We start from the raw sequence: 14,205 nt of genomic DNA, 5'->3' as shown, positions 1-14,205 counted from the left end.
CCCATTAGATCATTTAACAAAACTTTACTAAGCACCTAATTATGTGGCAGATACTGTGTTTAGCACCCAGGATATGACACAAATAAGAGCGCCATCCTTTAGCTAGTCTGGTAAGGAAGATGGATGCCTCAGTAATCACAATTATCATGTACTTCTTGTTCATATATCTGCCTCTAGAATTGTCAAGTCATCTCCTCCGGGGCAGGAGGCATGTTTTATATCCTTAGATTAGCCTTCAGACGGCTGGTTAGTTGAAAGAATAACAGACCACTCAGTAGGTATAACAATGGGCAAAAACAATCGAAAGACAATTTCACAGGAGATAAAAAATACCAAACATATGAAAAGGTTCTCAACCCCATCACATCAGAGAAATGCACAGTATAGCTACAGTGAGCTACTGTCCATTCACCAGACAGACAGCATTAGCCATCTGATTAGACCAGGTGGCAGCAAGGATGCAGAGCAGCTCCTAGTCACTACAGGAAACCAGTTTACCATTATCTAGAGAGGTAATGGTAAACCCCAAGAAGTTCATGGTTGCATTATTTGTAATATCTGTAATAGCCCCCAAACTGGAAACAACCCAAATGTCCATCAAAAGTAAAATGGATAAATGGTGGCATATGCCCATGATGGAATATGATACAGCAACAAAAATAAAAGATCTACGCATGCAACAAGGTAGCTAATTATCTAAATATGATACTGAGTGGGAAAAGCCATATGTATACTATATGGTCCCACTTACAGAAAGTCCCAAGCCAGGCAAAACCGAACTATAGTATGCTCTGCATAAAAGACAAAATGAGGCTGGGCGCAGTGACTCACGCCTGTAAGCCTAGCACTTTGGAAGGCCGAGGTGGGCGGATCACAAGGTCAGGAGATCGAGACCATCCTGGCCAACACGGTGAAACCCCATCTCTACTAAAAATACAAAAAATTAGCTGGGCATGGTGGCATGTGCCTGTAGTCCCAGCTACTGGGGAGGCTGAGGTGGGAGAAACGCTTGAACCAGGGAGTCGGAGGTTGCAGTGAGCCAAGATCGTGGCACTGCACTCCAGCCTGGAGACAGAGCAAGACGCCGTCTCAAAAAAAAAAAAAAAAAGACAAAATTGTGATTAATTACTTCTAGGGAGAAAGGTGGGAGTTTTGACTGGGAAGAAATCTTTTGGGTACTGGTGATGTTCTACCTCTTGACTTGGGTAGTGGCTACATATGTTTGCTTTCCAATAATTTCATTATACATTTATGTTTTATTCATGTTTCTGCATATATATGCTGTATTTCACAAATTTAAAAGGTAAAAACAAACAAGAACCACAACAAACTCTTGCTGTTGCAATTCCAGTCCACTTCCCCATGTTTTTTTTTCCTCCGTTTAAGTAACAGGAGTTATATCTTACCTCTGCTTTCTTGTCTTCAGGCAAGACAATCTGAAAGCCTTTACCCTTCTTCAGAAATGATCCAGAAAAGCTTTAATCACAACTACTATGAGAGGGAAGCTGCACCGCTGCTCCCCCCACCCCTTTTAGTCTAACATAGGACACAGTGGTGAAGCAGTGACCTTTCCTCAACAGAAGTCAGTTTACGCTTTGAAAGAACAACTCCTATTGTCATTTAATCTTAGCAGCTCAAGTAACTGCAGTCTTATTCATAAACATTTCATCTCCTCCCCTTCAGTAATTGTTTTAACTCCCCCATGGTTGTGAGGTGATGATGTAAGTCTTTTTTTTTTTTTTTTTTAACTGTTCTATTGTAGGAACTTGACGAGTTGGATGAAAGTCTTTAAAAAAAATTAACCAAAAGTAATAGGTTTATTTCAGAAAATACAGACAAGCAAACACAATAAAAATCACCCATTGTTAATTCATCATTCATCCGTGCCTACCCTTCGAGCGTTTTCCCTGTGTGTAACTTCCCCGTGTGTAACGGCACTGCCAACACATGGGTGGTCAGTCCTCTCCCAAGGGAGGAGCTCTTCCTATAAAGAATGGCTCACCTCCCCAGGGGCCTGTGAAATGACCCCAGATGTATCTATACCACCTAGGGCTACTTACTAAAAACCACCTAAATGATTAAGAGTTACTGTCTAAAAATGAAGTACTCAGAAACTCAGTATTCTCTGAAGTCTGGCTTCCACATAGCAGTGCCAAGCTCTAGCTCTATAAGTGCATTCGGGGGGTGAGACTTCCCCACCTATAGGAAAGAACATGCTATTATCAGGGCCCCTGAGTTGGTTTTGTTTTCCAATCCCTGCTATTCTTGCTTTTTAACTATAAGTAACTGTTAGTCTGACTTAGTAATTGTTAATTTGGTTTGTTGTGGATCTTCTGTTTAACCTTACTGCATGCAGGGATACATGTTTACAACAACAGTCTTCTTTAGTCTGTAATTTCCTATAACCAGACTTTACTACACATATGGGCTATATCCAATTGGAACATCTATCTCCCTGTCTACTGTAAAGCAGATGTCTGCAAACTCCTTCAGTATTTGCTCATACAGTGATACTGGAACCGAAATGTACTGCCAATGGATGTATTCTAAACAACTTGCAACATATTATCAAAGAAAGTAATAAATTATTATTATTATTATTTTTTTTTTTTTTGAGAAGGAGTCTCGCTCTGTCACCCAGGCTGGAGTGCAGTGGTGCAATCTCGGCTCACTGCAAGCTCCGCCTCCTGGGTTCACACCATTCTCCTGCCTCAGCCTCCCGAGTGGCTGGGACTACAGGCGCCCGCCACCACGCCCGGCTATTTTTTTGTATTTTTATTAGAGATGGGGTTTCACTGTGTTAGCCAGGATGGTCTCGATCTCCTGACCTCGTGATCCGCCCGTCTTGGCCTCCCAAAGTGCTGGGATTACAGGCGTGAGCCACCGCGCCCAGCCTACTCAGTTATTTTTAAGTACCAGGGCATCATTTTAGAATAACTCTGAGGAAATGCATAGTAAGCAATTCAGAGTTGCTAGGCACAAATTTATTGCCCTCCTTTTTTGTTATCGTTGTTTCTCCTCAATTCTTTATCATTGAGTTTTTATTCCACTAAAACAGCTCCTAACAATCAACATTAATTTTCTTTTTTTTTTTTTTTTTGAGACAGAGTCTCACTCTTTTGCCCAGGTTGGAGTGCAGTGGTGCGATCTCAGCTCACTGCAACCTCCACCTCCCAGGTTCAAGTGATTCTCTTGTCTCAGCCTCCCAAGTAGCTGGGACTACAGGTGCATGCCACCATGCCTGGCTAATTTTTTGTATTTTTAGTAGAGACGGGGTTTCACCGTGTTAGCCAGGATGGTCTCAATCTCCTGACTTCGTGATCTGCCTGCCTCGGCCTCCCAAAATGTTGGGATTACAGGTGTGAGCCACTGTGCCAGTCCCTCAACATTAATTTTCAAAATTCACAGTGGCCTCCCATAGTAAACCCACTTGCTTTGATAACCTGTAAAGCTTTTGGTAGAGAAGAGTGAGTTGCCCAACTGGCTGAGTAGTGCTCTGTGGCAGTATTTATGCTGACATATATTCTATTGATGTTAATGACCAGAAATGGCTTCTTTTTTTTTTTTTTTTTTTTTTTGAGACAGAATCTCACTCTGTTGTCCAGGCTGGAGTGCAGTGGTGTGATCTCGCTTCACTGCAACCTCCACCTCCCAGGTACAAGTGATTCTCCTGCCTCAGCCTCCCAAGTAGCTGGGACTACAGGCATGCACCATCATGCCTGGCTAATTTTTGTATTTTTAGCACAGGTGGGGTCTCACTATGTTGGCCAGGCTGGTCGCGAACTCCTGACCTCAGGTGATCCACCTGCCTTGGCCTCCGAAAATGCTGGGATTACAGGCGTTAACCACTGCTCCCAGCTAAAACTGGCTTTTGAAGTTACAAGAAAGCAAGAAATGCGGCTGGGCGCGGTGGCTCATGCCTGTAATCCCAGCACTTTGGGACACCGAGGTGGGTGGATCACCTGAGGTCGGGAGTTCGAGACCCGCCTAACATAGAGAAACTCCATCTTTACTAAAAATACAAAATTAGCCGGATGTGGTGGCACATGCCTGTAATCCCAGCTACTAGGGAGGCTGAGGCAGGAGAATCGCTTGAACCTGGGAGGCGGAGGTTGCAGTGAGCCATGATCGCACCATTGCACTCTACCCTGGGCAACAAGAGCGAAACTCCATCTCAAAAAAATAAAAAGAAAAAAGAAAGAAAGAAAGAAAGAAATGCCTCAGATACCACCAGAAGAAAAAGAGGTCTCCAAAAGCTATTAAGTGCCTTTATCCACTCCAGTAAGTTATCTAGTAACAAAGAAAAAAAGTGGTATTTATCAACTATCTATATGTGCCAGGCTTAAGTATTATATAATAAAGATATAACATTTGTAATAATATTACATATGTAAAATAATACTACTAATAATAACAGGCCTGTGTGCAATCTTTTGCAGGTATGTATAATAAATGTACATTCAGTCTGATAACTACCCCACAGGGTGACCCTATACAACTTGTGGTTTTATACATTATATCCTGACACCCTTAAGCCGCTTCTCCGATGCTAGATTGTTCTTGGATGCAGCACCTGACTAACTTCTGGCCTGGCTCTGGCTAGCACAGAGGTTCAACTACTGGCCTACATTTGGGTTCTATTGAGTCGGGACCCAGAGGGGGAGATCTCCCATCTTCTTCTTCCCTAGGATCCAGATCCAGCCTGTGGGGGGCTGCTCTCAGTCCCAGCCTCATGCAAGAGCAATGGCCTCATCTCCATGGCTTGTAGAAAGCGGGAGAGGACAATCACAGTCCTGTCCTGGGCAGGCTCAAGGCAGCCACTGCCCTGAGTTCTGCAGTGTTTCTCAGGAAAATAGGCTGATTTCACCAACAGCCAATTTACCGAAAGTCAATTTGCCAAATGGTCAATTCCTTGAATAACCAATTTACGAAACAATCAATATATTGCATTTACTTTTTTCTTAAATCTCCCTAGTCTTAACTGACCAGTTTTTATTCAGTCTTCTTAATAGAATTTAGAGGAAATGTGCTCTGCTGTCTCCCTGCTGCTGTAGAGCAGAAGATTGACGAGGAAACTGAGGAGGCAAAGGGGTAGGATGGAGGGGCTTTTGTAGAACTGACTTCCAGTGAAGTGGTTTTCTTGGAATTTGACAGAGAGCCATTTTCAAGTGATCACTGGTCTTTAAAAGTGTTTCTTTTAGTGTTGGCAAGTTCAAAAAAATTTCCATCTACACACACAGAGGAGAAGGCCATGTGAAGACAGAGTAGAGAATGATTTGAAGATGCTAGCCTTGAAGACTAGAGCCGCAGCTGCAAGACAAGCGATACCAGCACCCACCAGAGGTTGGGAGAGGCAAAGAATGCATTCTCCCCTACAGCCTCTGGAGGGACCACAGCCCTGCCAACATGGCCCAGTGATACTGATTTCAGATTTCTGGCCTCCAGCACTATCAGAGAATAAATTTCCGTTGTTTTAAGCCACCTAGTTTGTGGTTATTTTTTTACAGCAGACAGCCATGGGAAACTACTATGGCATCTTTGCTGGGCAGTACAAACCAGGGAGCTCCATGTCCAGGGCTGCCAGAGGCTTTGCTAGGCAAGACAGGAGTTTCTGCATTTGGGTACATCAAAGGGAAAAGGCCAAAACAGACTAGCTGTCATAGATGTACTTATGCACAGCCATGATGTCCTTTATTTATTTATTTATTTATTTATTTTTTAAGAGACAAGGTCTCTGTCACCCAGGCCAGAGTGCAGTGGTACAGTCATGTTTCACTGCAATCTCAAACTCCTGGGCTCAAGCAATCCTCCTGCCTCAGCTTCTTAAGCAGCTGGGACTACAGGCACATACCACCATGCTTGGCTAATTAAAAAAAATTTTTTTTCGTAGAAATAGGGCCACATTATGTTGCCCAGGCTGGTCACAAACTCCTGGGCTCAAGCAATCTGCCTCCCTTGGCCTCCCTGAGTGCTGGAATTACAGGCGTGAGCCACCATGCCTCACCACATTTTTTAGTTAAGCCAAACAGTACAGCCTTCTCATTATTGTCCAACAGAATTAGAGCTTTTAGTTTTATCTGATTTTATTTTTTTCTAGGAAGATACCATTAATTTATATTTTTTAAATGATGAAAATAAATCATCTATGAAAGAAATAAATTTCCAAGGCAATACAATAAAATGCAGACAAACTTTTAGTAAGATTGTGTTTTGTGATTACAACCTCCAAACTGGTTTCCCCGCATGTACTTTGGCCTCTTTTCTATCTAGTCTTCTCGACACAGCTTGTGTCATCTCTGAAAACCAAAATCTGATCATGTCATGCATGGAATTCAAGAAAATTCTAAACTAGCAATTAAGGGGGGAGGGGGAACACAGGGAGATGGGATCCAAGAGGGGACAAGGGAGGCTTCAGCAATACAGATAAGGTTCCCATTCAGGGGAAGGCGTTAGGTTCACGTGCATTCGTTTCATTGTTGTATTTCAGTGATACATATATGCTGCAGGAATCTTTTATGCATATCAAATATTTACTTTATTAACAAAAAAATACTTTGCTGGTTTCCTAATGCTCAAGATAAAGGCAAACATCTTTACACGATGGCTCCAAAGCCTTACATGGCCTAGCCCTGCCATCCTTCTCCCTTCTGTTGGACCATGCCCTATCTCTCTGTCCCCCAGCCTCCCTGAGCCTTCTTTCCCTCCCTCTAGATTGCCATGCTCCCTCCTGCCACATACTTGCCCCTCTCTCTGGATTATTTCTCCTCCTTTTCACAATACTATGATTTGCCCTTCAGATCTCAGGGTAGTCAACACTTCTAGAGGAAGAGCTTGAGCTCTAACACCTACCCCCTCCCATCACATGCTTTCAAGACCCCCTCCTCTCTTTTGGAGCATATTTACACTTGTAATTTTACATTTCTTCATGTGGTTTTTTGGTAAATATCTCTCTCTCTTACTACAAGTTCCAAGAAGCTAGGGCTATACTAGTGTTTTGCTTTTAGCGTGCTCAAAAATATTTACTGAAAAACTCAACATGCACATTTCCCTCAAGAGACAGTCCATAGCTTTCAGACTCCCAGATAGATCCGTGTACCCAGAACGAAGGTTAAGAGGCACTGCTCTAAAGACTTTGTTCTTTCCACTGTTGTACTTCAACTCTGGCTTATGTCTTCCTGACCTGGCCCACTGCCCTCTCCAGCACTTCTGTCTGGAGTTCTAGTGGACAATAGGTATCTCAGAAGAGGGCTGAACTTCCCAATATGGAGTACAGTAAAAAGTTAAAAACTACAAAGTGATGAATCCCAACATGGCTGCCTAGCCAGTGGACTGGACTTCTACCAAAACAATGACTGGGGCACTATTATCCTGACTCACAGACATAGAGAGATAACTTATCAAAAACCCCTGCAACCGTCCTGTCCTGCTTGTTGCTTAGACAATGCATAGTCCAGGTAACACTGGCCAATAAGCAGCATTTGGAGACTTTGATTTCCTAATATGGGATGGAGACGGTGAGCTTTAAAAACCTACCTCATCCCACATTGCCACCCTCACGGCTTAGATCTCAGAGCCTAACTTTTGCACTCAACTGGTTCTCTGCTGGGCAGTCAACTTCTGCTTAGCATATCAATCTTTGATGCCAGAGTCTAGATTCTTACTTTAACAAAGAAAGTTCAAAGAAGGCAGGAATTGTGGGCAGAGGTGGGATTCTGCATGAAAGTGACCCTGATGATCACCTTTCCCTCCTAAGCTGATTAAACCAACACAAAACCTCTTCCAAACAGGAAGATGTGCAAGGATACTTTAATAATAAAGACTGTCTGTCATAAATCAACAGCCAATATCATATGTTGAATGGAACGGTTAGACACTACCACTCAAATGAGAAACAAAAAGGAGGGCTACCATTACCATTGTTATTTTCCTAATTCTAAGATGCACTGCTTTTTACATCCTAACATCTCTGATATTGGAATATGAATTACAGTGTAAGTATACATTTAATATAGTGCCCCCCAAATCTGTTATTAAATCAATAGCAAGTCCTTATGCTTAGTGGCCTTAAAATAAAACAAATATGGTATTTAGCACATGTTAAATATATATATTTAATATCTTTTCTACATATGGAAATTCTTACATATTCTACATTATGAAACAAAAATAAGAGATAAACTATTAAAAAGAAAAATAGATTATTTGCAGATGATATCATCATAACCCTAGTTGATCCAAGAGGATCAACTGAAAAACTCTTAGAACCAATACCAGTCAAGGAATATGGTTGAATATAAGAGAAACATATAAAACACAATAGCTTCTTTATATGCATATGTATATATGCATATAAAGTAAGTATATATTCTTTATATAGTAATATATACATTACTATAGTAATATATAAGTATATATTCTTCATATAGTAAGTATATATTCTTTATATACTTTAATGTTTTATTTGCTATTAAGAATACCATTAAATAAATAAAATATATTTTATTTGCTATTAAGAATACCATTATTATACCAAGAATAATATGGTATTCTTAATAGCAAATAAAACATTAAATTAAAAAAAGAAGTATCTAGGAATAACCCTAAGAAATGTGAAGAGCTTATATGTGGAAAATTACAAAACTCTGCTGAGGAATATATGTCTTAAAAAGGACATACCAGTCTCAAATGTGATGGCAGAATACTTTATGAATGCTAATTAATATCAAATTAAATAACGATTTACTGCAAATACTATGAGGTTGGGGCAGTAAGGAGTGGATACCTGACAAAATGATTACTCTAAAGTTGAGATGCAATTAATAGATCATTGGATGGGAATAAATAAAGTTCAAGTACAAGAACAAACAAAACAGTTTTTTAAAAAGAAGACAGCTACGCTAATTAAACCAAGGCAGCACTGGTATAAAGCAAGGGTAGAGCTTCAGACTAACAGAAAAGAACCACCTCCCTCCAAACAGAGCCTAGTATGTGCAGAAATCCAATGCATGATGAGGAACCAAAAACAGCAGTGAGAAAAAGGTTATTCAACAGATGGAGCTGGGCCAACTGGATGGCTATTTGGAAAAAAAAAAAAAGTCTAGACTCTAGCCTTATATTAACAAGCCAAAACAAATTGCAAATATATTGAAAGACTAAGTGTAAAAAAATTAAATAAAAACACCAAGAAGCAGGCCGGCCGTGGTGGCTTATGCCTGTAATCTCAGCACTTTGGGAGGCTGAGGCAGGTGGATCACCTGAGGTCAGGAGTTTGAGACCAGCCTGGCCAACATGGCGAAACTCTGTCTCTACTAAAAATACAAACATTAGCCAGGTGTGGTGGCGGGTACTTGTAATCCTAGCTACTAGGGGGGCAGAGGCAGGAGGATCACTTGAACCTGGGAAGCAGAGGTTGCAGTGAGCTGAGATTGTGCCACTGCACTCCAGCCTGGGCGACAGAGTGAGACTCCATCTCAAAAAAAAAAAAAAGAGGCAGATAGTGCTAGTAGCCTATGCTAGAACTATGCCTCCCTTTCTGAGAGTGCCCTGATTCTGTCCACTTTCCTAAGAAGGCCAGGTTCCCTCCCCAGCCCCAGAGGAAGGATGTTAATTAATCTAATTTAATCCAGTATTGAGGATTCTACTTTTTTTGTCAGTGATACATGTTATACATTTGTGGCCAGCAAACCACCAAAACAATCTGTCTGGGGCTGTCTGAGAGAAGGGCTCCTCGCTGGGAATAAGTGATGTCCAGAGGATGGTAAGGCAGCAGGCTGGAACAATGCTGGGTTGCTGAATCAACCATCATGGGAACTGTTCTATCTGTACGAACCAACACAGCACTGCCTGAAAGACCAAAATACTCCTGATGATGTCTGAGAGGTGGGCTAACCAGGTTAGCTATTGACTTTTTAATAGCTTTCTATAATTTTTAAGTTCTTTTTAATAATAAAGCATGTATCACCCTCAAAATAAGAAGAGGAAAGTTAATAAGAACAACAACAACAACAACAACAAAAACTACTTACTGCATGAACCTTGCCCTTATGAAGTTCACAGTCTAGTAATGGCAACAGACATGTAAACAACTGACTAGAACATGTGATAAAACCACAATGGGACACCACTTCACAGCTACAGAATGGCTAAAATAAAAAAGACTCACAATACCTAATGTTGGTGAGGATATGGAACAAACTAGCATTTTTGTATACTGTGGGAACATAAAATGGTACAACTATTCGAGAAAACTGTAAGGCAGTTTCTTCTAAGGCTAGACCCGGCATTTATACTCCTGGGTACTTACCCAAGAAAAACGGCCACAAAAAGACTTGTACAAGAATGTCCATAGAACCAGGGGCTGCAGGATGGGGGAAAAGAGGAGTTGTTAATGAATATAGAGCTTTAGATCTGCAAGATGAAAAAGTTCTGGAGATTTGTTGCACAACAATGTGACTATACCTAACACTACTGAACTATACACTTAAAAATGGTTTAAGGGCCGGTCGCGGTGGCTCATGCCTGTAATCCCAGCACTCTGGGAGACCGAGGTGGGTGGACCACAAGGTCAGGAGTTCAAGACCAGGCTGGCCAAGGTGGTGAAACTCCATCTCTACTAAAAATACAAACATTAGCCGGGTGTGGTGGTGGGTGCCTGTAATCCCAGCTACTTGGGAGGCTAAGGCAGAGAACTGCTTGAACCTGGGAGGTGGAGGTTGCAGTGAGCCGAGATCGTGCCACTGCACTCCAGCCTGGGTAACAGAGCAAGGCTGCATCTCAAAAAAAAAAAAAAAAAATGGTTTAAGATGGTAAATTTTATGTCGTGTATTTTGCTACAATAAAAAACAGGAAGAAAACCGTTCATGGAGCTTTATTCTTCTTAATAGCCCCAAACTGGAATAACCCAAATGTCAATCAACTAATGAATAAATAACTTGATGCATATTCACACAATGGATACTGACACATGCAACATGGTTGATCCTCACTGAAAGAAGCCACAAACAAAAGCACATACTGACATGAAATTTTAGAACAGGCAAAACTAATCTAATCTATAGTGATAGATATCAGACATCAACAGTGTTGGACTTTGGGGGTAGTGCTGACTAGAAAGGGCCACAGGGGAGCTTTCTGAGGTAATGAAAATGTTTTATTTCTTGATCTGGATAGTTAAATGGATATATTTTTGTTAAAATACATTGAAAGGTACACATAAAGTCTGTGCACAGAGATACACATAGTTATGCTCCCGTGAAAAAAATCTTAGGGAAATAGTGAGGAAGAAGAACTGGAAGAGGCTGAATTCGTCATCTTGGCTACATGCTGAAAAGCTGTTGCCAAGCATGAGTGCCTGTTTAAACCAGACAGCCACACATAAATATCTTTTCACGCAGCAATTTATGGAAACGCTAAGAACACTAAAATTATGATTATCTATACATGTGAATCTTAGTTTTGTCAAGCAAGCTGTTTGCTATTCTGATAAATTATTTAAAAAGAAAAAATATAAGTACAGTAATATAAACATCCTTAAAACAAAACATAGACCTTTAATTAAAACTGATTTTATTTAAAATATTACACTATTTTCATCAAATATCTTATTAAAATCTGAAATAAAACTGAATGCTAGCTTTTTAAAAGTCATATGTAAAAATGCAAACCATAAAAAAAACTAGAATACAGAATAAGGAAAAAAACCTTTTTATGCCTACAAGCAAAAGAAATCAAAAAGGATAAAATTTGTCTACAAAAGAATGAAAAATAGATTTATATTTTTAATGATAAAGCCAAAATTAGATGGCAAACAATAAACTAAAAAGAATTAACTGCAAATAAAATTATTTGCTTTTTACCATGAGGACAAACTCATGTTTTTTAGAATATTTGTATATTTTAAAAATCACTTAAACACAGTAAGTGAATAGACAAAACATTAACCAAAAATTTAAAAAGTAGAAATAAAAATGGCTAAGTATGGGTAAAAAGGGCTCAAACTTAATTATAATAAAAATGCAAATTAAAATGAGATGCGATTTCAAATTTAGCTAAGATTTTCCTTTTTTAGTAAAATACTCAGTTCTGGAGAGGAGAGTAGGGTGAGGGAGAGGCACAGTAAGTACTCAGGCATTGCTGATGGCAGTGGAAACTGGTATTCACTTCTTAGGAAGCAAATCAGGACTAAGCACTACAACAGAGTACTGCAGCCAGGCTGAAACCGCCGCTTGGATGTTTGGAGCAAGAGCGGGGTTAAATAATAACCCTGTCATTTCAAGTCTCTATTTGTAGATGTACTTTTTTTGTTGTTGTCAAAAGAAAGGGGTATTTTTTTTCCTTTCTCCATGTGTTGAGGGGTGGGTGTGGCGTGGCTAGGATTCCCGCAGATAAGGCATAACATGCAACCAGGAAGATGGATGTGCTCTGCAGGGGCCTGAGGATGTGGGTTTAGGCCCTCCCTGGGAGAGGGCTGAAGACAGACGCTTGAGCAGCCCATGTCCTGAAGAGCAGAGTGGGCTCTGAGCCACTGGTTCCCCACCTGGCTCTGCCACATACCCTGCGGCAGAGCATGGCTGCGTTTGGGTGAAGACCAAACAAAGGCGATGAGATGCAGTATATTTACTAGCTATAGCTGTAAAAACCCGACGAAAGGGCAAGGACAAGACCTGTATCAGGCTGGTAGATAGCTCTACTTCTGGAGGGCGAGATGGACTAGATGCAGAGTAGTCTTATTTCTGTTCTTGAGTGTTTTGGTACTTAAAAAGAAAAAGGTTTTAAAGTTGACAACCCTTGGTCCCCAAATTCCAGTCCAAGAGCGAGTTGCTCTTTATAAAGGACTAAGAACAGTGCCTGTCACCTTGTAAGTGCTTAAATAAATGTTTTAAAAATAAATACTCCAAGGAAAGGGCCTCAAAATATGGAGAAGGCCTTAATATATAACCCATCAAAGTTCAGAAAAGTTTGAGAGGAGTGAAACATCACACAGGGTAGAATTTCCAGCTGGAGGCTCCTTGGGCCTGACCTCTGCAGGTTCAAACACATATGGGAAGAGGTGTGCTGCCTTCCTGGGATGCCATGGTACTCAAGTGTCAGATCTTTACAGCGAGAAGTGTATCTATCATGCAGACTGGAATGTTCATCAACATAATGCCAGTGTTTTCTTCCTGTGGGAAGATTTCCATTCATTCATTTAATAAACATTTACTGAACATATGCTATATGCCCATATGAGGCACTGTCCTAGGCCTCAAGGTAGTTTTGTTTTGCTTTTGCTTTGATAACAAAGAAAATTCCTTTCCACATTGTTCTCATGAAGCTAATGAGAGACAGTCAATGAGGAGAGACAGGCAATAAATAAACAAATAAATATACAATGTCAGTTATGAGTGCTATGAAAACAAATAATGCTAGCTAAGGATAGGAGATAAGGAATACAAAGCAAAGGGCACTCTGTCCTCAAGGGGCTCTCCGTCTAGTGGAGACATGACCAATAAACAGACAATTATCAAACAGAAATAACATCTACAAGTGGGTTGTGCTCAGGTGTTTATGGGAGCAGAGAGAAGGGATGCCTAGCTCCTGAAGGAAGGTGTCAAGGAAGGCTTCTGGGAGAAGCATGACCTGAATCTATAAGGATCAGCTAGATGAAGGAATGGGGAAGGGCAATCCAAACAGCAGATGCAAAGGTACAGAAAGGATGGAGGGCACATAATGGATGCCACAGTGGGAGTCAAAGTTTGATGGACAAACACAACCCACTGGATTCATTCCAGTTGGAAGGCTCTAGAAGGACCCCAAAGATGTGAGATAAGAGCACACATGTAAGCACATGTGTGTGCATACACACACCCCTGCAGTAGTCATGTGCTGTTTCTGCCTGCCTAGGACCTCTGAACTTCCCCATCCCATAAGGTTATGGAGGGGCAGTTTACTTCCTCATCCCAAGAGTGAGCCTATGATGTAGACCTCTCCAATTGTGGTCTCCCTATTTCCTTGTCAGCAATGGTTAGTTTACAATGCTAAAAGACAGCCATCAGGTCATAGGCTTGGGGTTGCTGACAGGGAGCTTTTTCAGTATGCATAGAGAAAGCAGCAAGAAGGCCGGGCGCGGTAGCTCATGCCTGTAATCCCAGCACTTTGGGAGGCTGAGGCGGGCGGATCACCTGAGGTCAGGAGTTCAAGGCCAACATAGTGAAACCCCATTTCTAC

This window comes from Nomascus leucogenys, chromosome 12 (genome assembly GCF_006542625.1).
Source record: "Nomascus leucogenys isolate Asia chromosome 12, Asia_NLE_v1, whole genome shotgun sequence".
NCBI lineage: Eukaryota > Metazoa > Chordata > Mammalia > Primates > Hylobatidae > Nomascus > Nomascus leucogenys.
This window is presented reverse-complemented; position numbering follows the sequence as displayed.